The 6,000-nt window shown below is 53.4% G+C and overlaps 1 protein-coding gene across 1 annotated transcript in view; it reads right to left on the bottom strand.

The window, feature by feature from the left end:
• EFCAB6 (EF-hand calcium binding domain 6) overlaps positions 1-6,000 on the bottom strand; it is a 200,123-nt gene that overhangs the window by 56,235 nt on the left and 137,888 nt on the right.

Raw genomic sequence — 6,000 nt, forward strand, 5'->3', positions numbered from 1 at the left:
CATTCTGTTAGAAATACGACCGTGACCACGGAAAATTAAAACCAACCCTTCCTTAATTCAACGGTCTTTTATTGAGCACCTACATGTAAGAGGAACTATGCTAAGGTTCAGAAGAAAATCCGTCAAAAAGCATATTCAGGGGCTTCCCTGGTGGCGCAGTGGTTGAGAGTCCGCCTGCCGATGCAGGGGACACGGGTTTGTGTCCCGGTCCGGGAAAATTCCACATGCTGCGGAGCGGCTGGGCCCGTGAGCCATGGCCGCTGAGCCTGCGCGTCCAGAGCCTGTGCTCCGCAACGGGAGAGGCCACGGCGGTGACAGGCCCGCGTACCGCAAAAAAAAAAAAAAAAAGCATATTCAATCTTAAAACTCAAATAAATGAATGCCACTTGATTCCAATTCCCCATTTTCTCTTTGAAGAGATGCCAATTACACACAACCAACGAGAGAGACTAGTAAGGAAAACAAGATAAGGATTATGTTATGTACCTTTTATGTCATTTTCTATTATTGGGATTTTTCTAAATTGTAATTCATTTTAAAAAAGGCATAATGGAGGGTTTTTATCTCCCAACATCATTCAAATAGAAAAGAATTACTTCAATAAAAATTTTTAAGGCAAATTGCCAATTTTCTTTAAAGAAAAGAAGCATTTATTTTCACGGAAAGATCTCGGTCCTCCTCTAACCGATAAAAATGGCATTTCCGGCTGTGCTTTTCCCAGATGAACTCAGCGTTCCGAGGGCTGAGGCGGTATTTGCACAATGTCTGGGGCTTCACGCTGCATCCGGCTGCTGTCGGTGCCTGTGGGACGGAGCCAGGCGCCCTGGGCTCTCCTGTGTGAAGCAGGGCCCCCTCTGCTCTCCGCCGCCGGCCAGATGCTGCAGGACCACACGCTGGCCGCCGCCCCAGCACCGGGTCCCCTGCGACCCTCCCAACTGAGTAACGACGAGGAGAACGGATTTATTTACCCGACTTTCCTGTCCTCAAGGGCTGGGGTGCTGGGTGGAGGACGAGGGGTGAGAAGTTCCCGAGGCCCCCCTGCCCACCCCTCCCCCTGCGGCCCCCCTGGGCCTCGCGTCTCACATCCGCCTGCCTCCCAGCATCCAGGCCTGCTTTCATCAGGGACTCCTTCCTAGAAGGTGAGGAGAGTCCCCTCCTGCGACGGAGGGGCAGGGAGGGCAGTGATGTCTGAGACGCCAGCTCACCGGCCTCGAGTCGCTGGCCAGGTCCCGCCACCCAGCCGGGCTCGGTTTCCTCGCCTGGCCTGCAGCACGGAGGGGGAGGGCGCTCTGAGACCTGCTGGCCTGCAGCACGGAGGGGGAGGGCACTCTGAGACCTGCTGGCTGGAATCATGCCCCCAGTGCCGTCGTTGTTTCTAAGGGTTTGGGAAGCCCTCCCAGACCTTTCCAGGCGTCCGCTATTAGTACGACCTTAGTGCCTGCAACCCCCAAAAGTACCATTCTACCTTTAGTCAGTGAATTTTCCTTCTAAAACGAAACAAAGCGACCCACCCACCGGAGGAAGCCCGAGGCTTGTAGTGGCTTTATGTGCCAGGCGGCACGAAGGGCCAGTGCCTCTAGCAAATGGCTTCTCCTACTGCTGGTGACGGGACAGCTGCAGGAAGGAGAGTCTAGTTCTCCATCAGTGCACCTGGGAAGGGGAGGGTTGCCATTTCTTGAGCTCCTAGGGCGATCCCAGGGCCGTGGGTCTTTCCCTGAGCTGCATCAGGCCCGTGACCAGCCTGATGCCACCAGAGTGCTGCTGTGATGCAACTCTATAAAGACACCCCTAGAAGAAAGCTCCCCAAGGGGGCTCCCCAACCCTACAGGGCGCTCCTGAGAGAACGTGCACAGACCACCCGCCTGACAAGCAAGGCCTGGCCAGCAGGGCGCCTCTTCTGGGGCCTCTCTCTCGTCCTGAGGCAAAAGCACTGTGTCTCCGCCTCCCCTGGATCCCTGTAGCCTGTGGTGAGGACCGGGGAGCGGGGTGAGCGCTGGTGGAGGCTGGGACCAGGGCCTGGTGTTTGCCACTGCTATTCGCCACCCAAAGGCTCAACCACATCTCACCTCTGCTTCCCCCACTTCAGTCCGTGTCTTCCCTCCCTGCTTGACGGTGGGTTTCTCGAGGAGAGACCATGCCTCGTTTATCTTGATGGGCGAACCCACAGTTCCCAGCAACATGCCTCGCAAAACCTCCTTATCGATACCTGGCTGCTGAGCAATGAATGTGAAGGGCATGTGTCCCTAAGGAAGGCCTGCCATCCCCGCAGGCAACGCTCACGAGATTCCCAACAACAAATTCTCAATCGTGACACTTGAACTGAATGGAAAGACACTTCTTAATTACTTCATTAATAAAGATCATAAACATTCTATTCGCATCTCCAAGGAACAGAAGACCAGATTGCACAACTGCAACTAAAATATTGTTATGAATGTGAATAATAAGAGAGTTAATTCAGCTTACATAACCTCACCCTTCATCATATAATCCTTTGTGTCACATTTAAAAAAATCAACTTGCCTGTAAAGGTTGAATTTTAAAAGGGTTCGGCAACAGATATGCCAAGAAAAATGTGCACATAAACAGAGGACCCATAAAAACTCGCATTTGCATATGGCAATGGCCACTAATTTATGATATAATCAGATTACTCTGCCCGTCTATTGTACACACAGCAATTTGGTTGTACACATGATCTGAATATGTTCACATCGATTGCTGTGCTGTGAAAGTCTTACCCTTTCATGCTCAGTTTAGCAGTTGATTCTTACATAAATGACAGAAGAATCTTCCAGCACCACTGACCCCAGATTCAGAGGGTCTGGTGCAAGCCCCACTGACGACCCAGGCCCGCAGCAGAGGGAGACGTGGTCCTTACGCAGCTTGGACAGAGGGATTCTCTCGGGGACCATCTGTGAGGGTGGTCCGATGGCTCAGAGAGCTGCCCTTCAGAGCACACAATGTCCAGCTGCCTAAGGGGGCAGTGCCCAATGGCACACTCAGCCAGTCCTGGTGGAGCCACAGATGAGACACCATGGGCTCCATCCCCATCCAGGGCCACAATCCCACCCTTACGCTCCCCAATAAGCGGCGGTCTAGCCTTGGATGAAGCCACGCCAGAGATGGGAAATCTTCTCCTTCAGGGACTGTCCAGTTTAGTTCTAGACGACGTTAGTCACGAAGGTGTCCTTTATGCGGAGCTAAGGGCCTGTCCAGCTAGTCCCTCCTTCACGCGCAGCTCTTCTAACTCATCCCCGACCATCACGTCCCATTCGATCCTCTCTTTTCTGAACTGTTCCTTCAACCTTTTCAAATCCTTTCCCACCCAGAGGCTCTCCTGGTCCAGGTGTTCCACCAGCATGGCACAGGGTAGGTTCTCTCTAGACACTGCCTTGGTTGAGGCAACAGAGATGACCCAGCTTCACGTTAACCGAGAGTCATATGTGTTCCTGTGGGCCGATGCACATGACACAGGGACTTTTTAATAGTCTTTGCCTTTTATATTGGAATACTAACATACAACTTACCTATCCAAACAAGAAATTTGCATAAATTGGGCATTAATTATCTCCCGAACATTCTGCCAGGTCTGCGTGATCAGCTGGTTGCACACGACCGGCATCTATACGCAAGTTTCCCAGGCTGCTGCTGTCCTACCTGAGTCGTCTGTGCATTTTTATAATACACTGGCTTCATAGTTTTTCAGCAAATTTGTTTTAGATCTAAAATAGCGGAGTTCTACCCAATGAAACGAGGCTACAGAAGGGGCTCAGGACACTGAGCGCCCCTGAAGGGCGTGTCCCCCAGAGCTCTGTGCCCTGGTCCTGGGGTGCCCTGTGCCCAGCAGGCTCTGGGTCTCAGGCTCTTCTGATGGAAGCAGCATCCTTCCTCTTCCATCCCAGGGACCTCCCACTCCCCCGGCTCTGGGCCTCTCTGCTCACTAGGACCCCCTTTCCCCACCTCTGGCTAATGTCTGTTTCTTAAGACTCAACTCAGGCATCGCACCTCCTGGGGGTCTCTCTCTGAACACCCACAGCCCGGGCTGCCCAGCCTCTCCCTCCTGGCATGCAGCTGCTGTCTTCCCGGCCGAGTCGTGAGCAACCTGAGGGTGGAGGCTTCCTTCATCTCTGGAACCCCACAATATAGCACAGGGCTTGCAACTTAGAAAGTTTCAAGAAAATCCTGCTTAATGATTGCTCTAATGAATGAATGAATGGATGGATGCACTTTCATCTTGTAATTTATTCTCTGCAGTCTCTCCAAAACCAAATGCATTGCTCCTGAAATCTCGTGCTAAAAGATCCTGCCTGGCTTCAGTTACCAGATTTCCTTTCACAGCAGCCTCCTTCAGGCTTGACGGTTGTGTACCTTTAACCCTCAGTGAGCCAGGCTCGCTTAACACGCATGTGCTCCCCACTCTCTCCGCCCCTGTGCAGTTAGCTGGGGCCACGGCCCGGCCCTGGGCCACGGGCTGTGGGCAGAAGTGTGTCCTTCTGGGCCGAAGCCCGCCGAAGCCCGTGTGCGGTCCTGTGCTCTGCAGGTCCCGGGGGACCCTGCTGAGGGATGAGGCCACAACTGGAAGCCAGATCCCGAATCACCACTTGGAAGAGAACCGTCCAGAAGAGCCGCTAGACATGCTAGACTTCGTGTGAATAAGAACTAAGCACACATGTGCCAGGTCACTGAGATGTGGGAGTTAATGCACTAATTTACTTCCAGCGTAAACAAGACCTGCCAGGCTAACCCGGAGCTCTGAAAGCGTGCGCTTCACAGGTGCTTCGTAAATGTCGAGTGAACAATGGATGCCTACAAGTTTTGTCTATATTCTCCCTATTTTCTAATTCTGTGTTTTCTAAAGAGCTGAACGTTATTTTCCTACTCACTTCCAGCTACCCAGTTTTGGCGGGGGCTTTCCTCGTCTCACTAGCAGACCCCGGGAGCTGGCAGAGTGTCACGTTGGCCCCAGCTGCTCCCTGCCTTGCCGGGGGTCCCTGTCACTCCCGCCGGGTGGGAGAATGCCCCTCCCCCTGTACGGGCGACTGCAGGAGGCTCCTGGTGCCTGCACAGCCTGGCGCGGGCCACCACCTTGCCGCCTAGCCCTCCTGCTTCGTAAGGCAGGCGGGGACTTGGAAGGAGTGGACCAGGGTGAGTCAGGGTCAGCAAACGCTGAGCCATTGAGAGGAGCAGGCCAGGAGATGAAATGAGGGTGAGGACGGCTAACCGATATCATGGAAATGCCTAGAAAATGGATGAAAAAAACCACACCACCAAGTTTATCCTCTCTGCTGAGTGGGGTACGGCTGCTTTCTTGCTGTTGTCTTTTCTTTTCCTTTATGCTTCTCTGGATTTTCTGAGTCTTCTAAAATGAGTGTGCATTAATATTGTAATCAGAAAATAATTTCAAATCTATATGATCTTTTTGCTACTAATTTTTATGCTTATCTACGCCAGGTACCCTCTTTATATCATTTGGTCCCCATTGCCATCCCACTGGAGAGATTACTGAAGCTCAGAGAAGGTGAGCCACTGGCCCAAGGTCACACAGCTCAGTCCGGGTGCCATGGGCCAGGGTGCACGCCCCCTCAGAGCATAGCCCCTCAGCTGCGGGTTCACTTCCTAAATCTCTCTCACACCTGTCACTTCCATCCCAGTCCTCCAGGCACCACCCAGGGAAGACAGCCCTGAATTCACCTCTGTGCCTCCCTCCCCGTCTCTGGCAATTCATCCTCCTCCCCGTGGCCAGAGTGATCTTTCTGGAACGTGGGCCTGCCTCCCTCTTTCCCCGCTAAACACTTGGCCTTCAGGATGGGGTCCCCACCTTGCCCTGCCCTTCACGATGTGGCCCCACCAAACACCTAGCCTTCAGGATGGGGTCCCCACCTCGCCCGGCCCTTCACGATGTGGCCCCACCAAACACCTGGCCTTCAGGATGGGGTCCCCACCTCGCCCGGCCCTTCACGATGTGGCCCCACCAAACACCTGGCCTTCAGGATGGGG

This window comes from Monodon monoceros, unplaced genomic scaffold, assembly GCF_005190385.1.
Source record: "Monodon monoceros isolate NGI ecotype Baffin Bay Population unplaced genomic scaffold, NGI_Narwhal_1 Super_Scaffold_6, whole genome shotgun sequence".
Classification (NCBI taxonomy): domain Eukaryota; kingdom Metazoa; phylum Chordata; class Mammalia; order Artiodactyla; family Monodontidae; genus Monodon; species Monodon monoceros.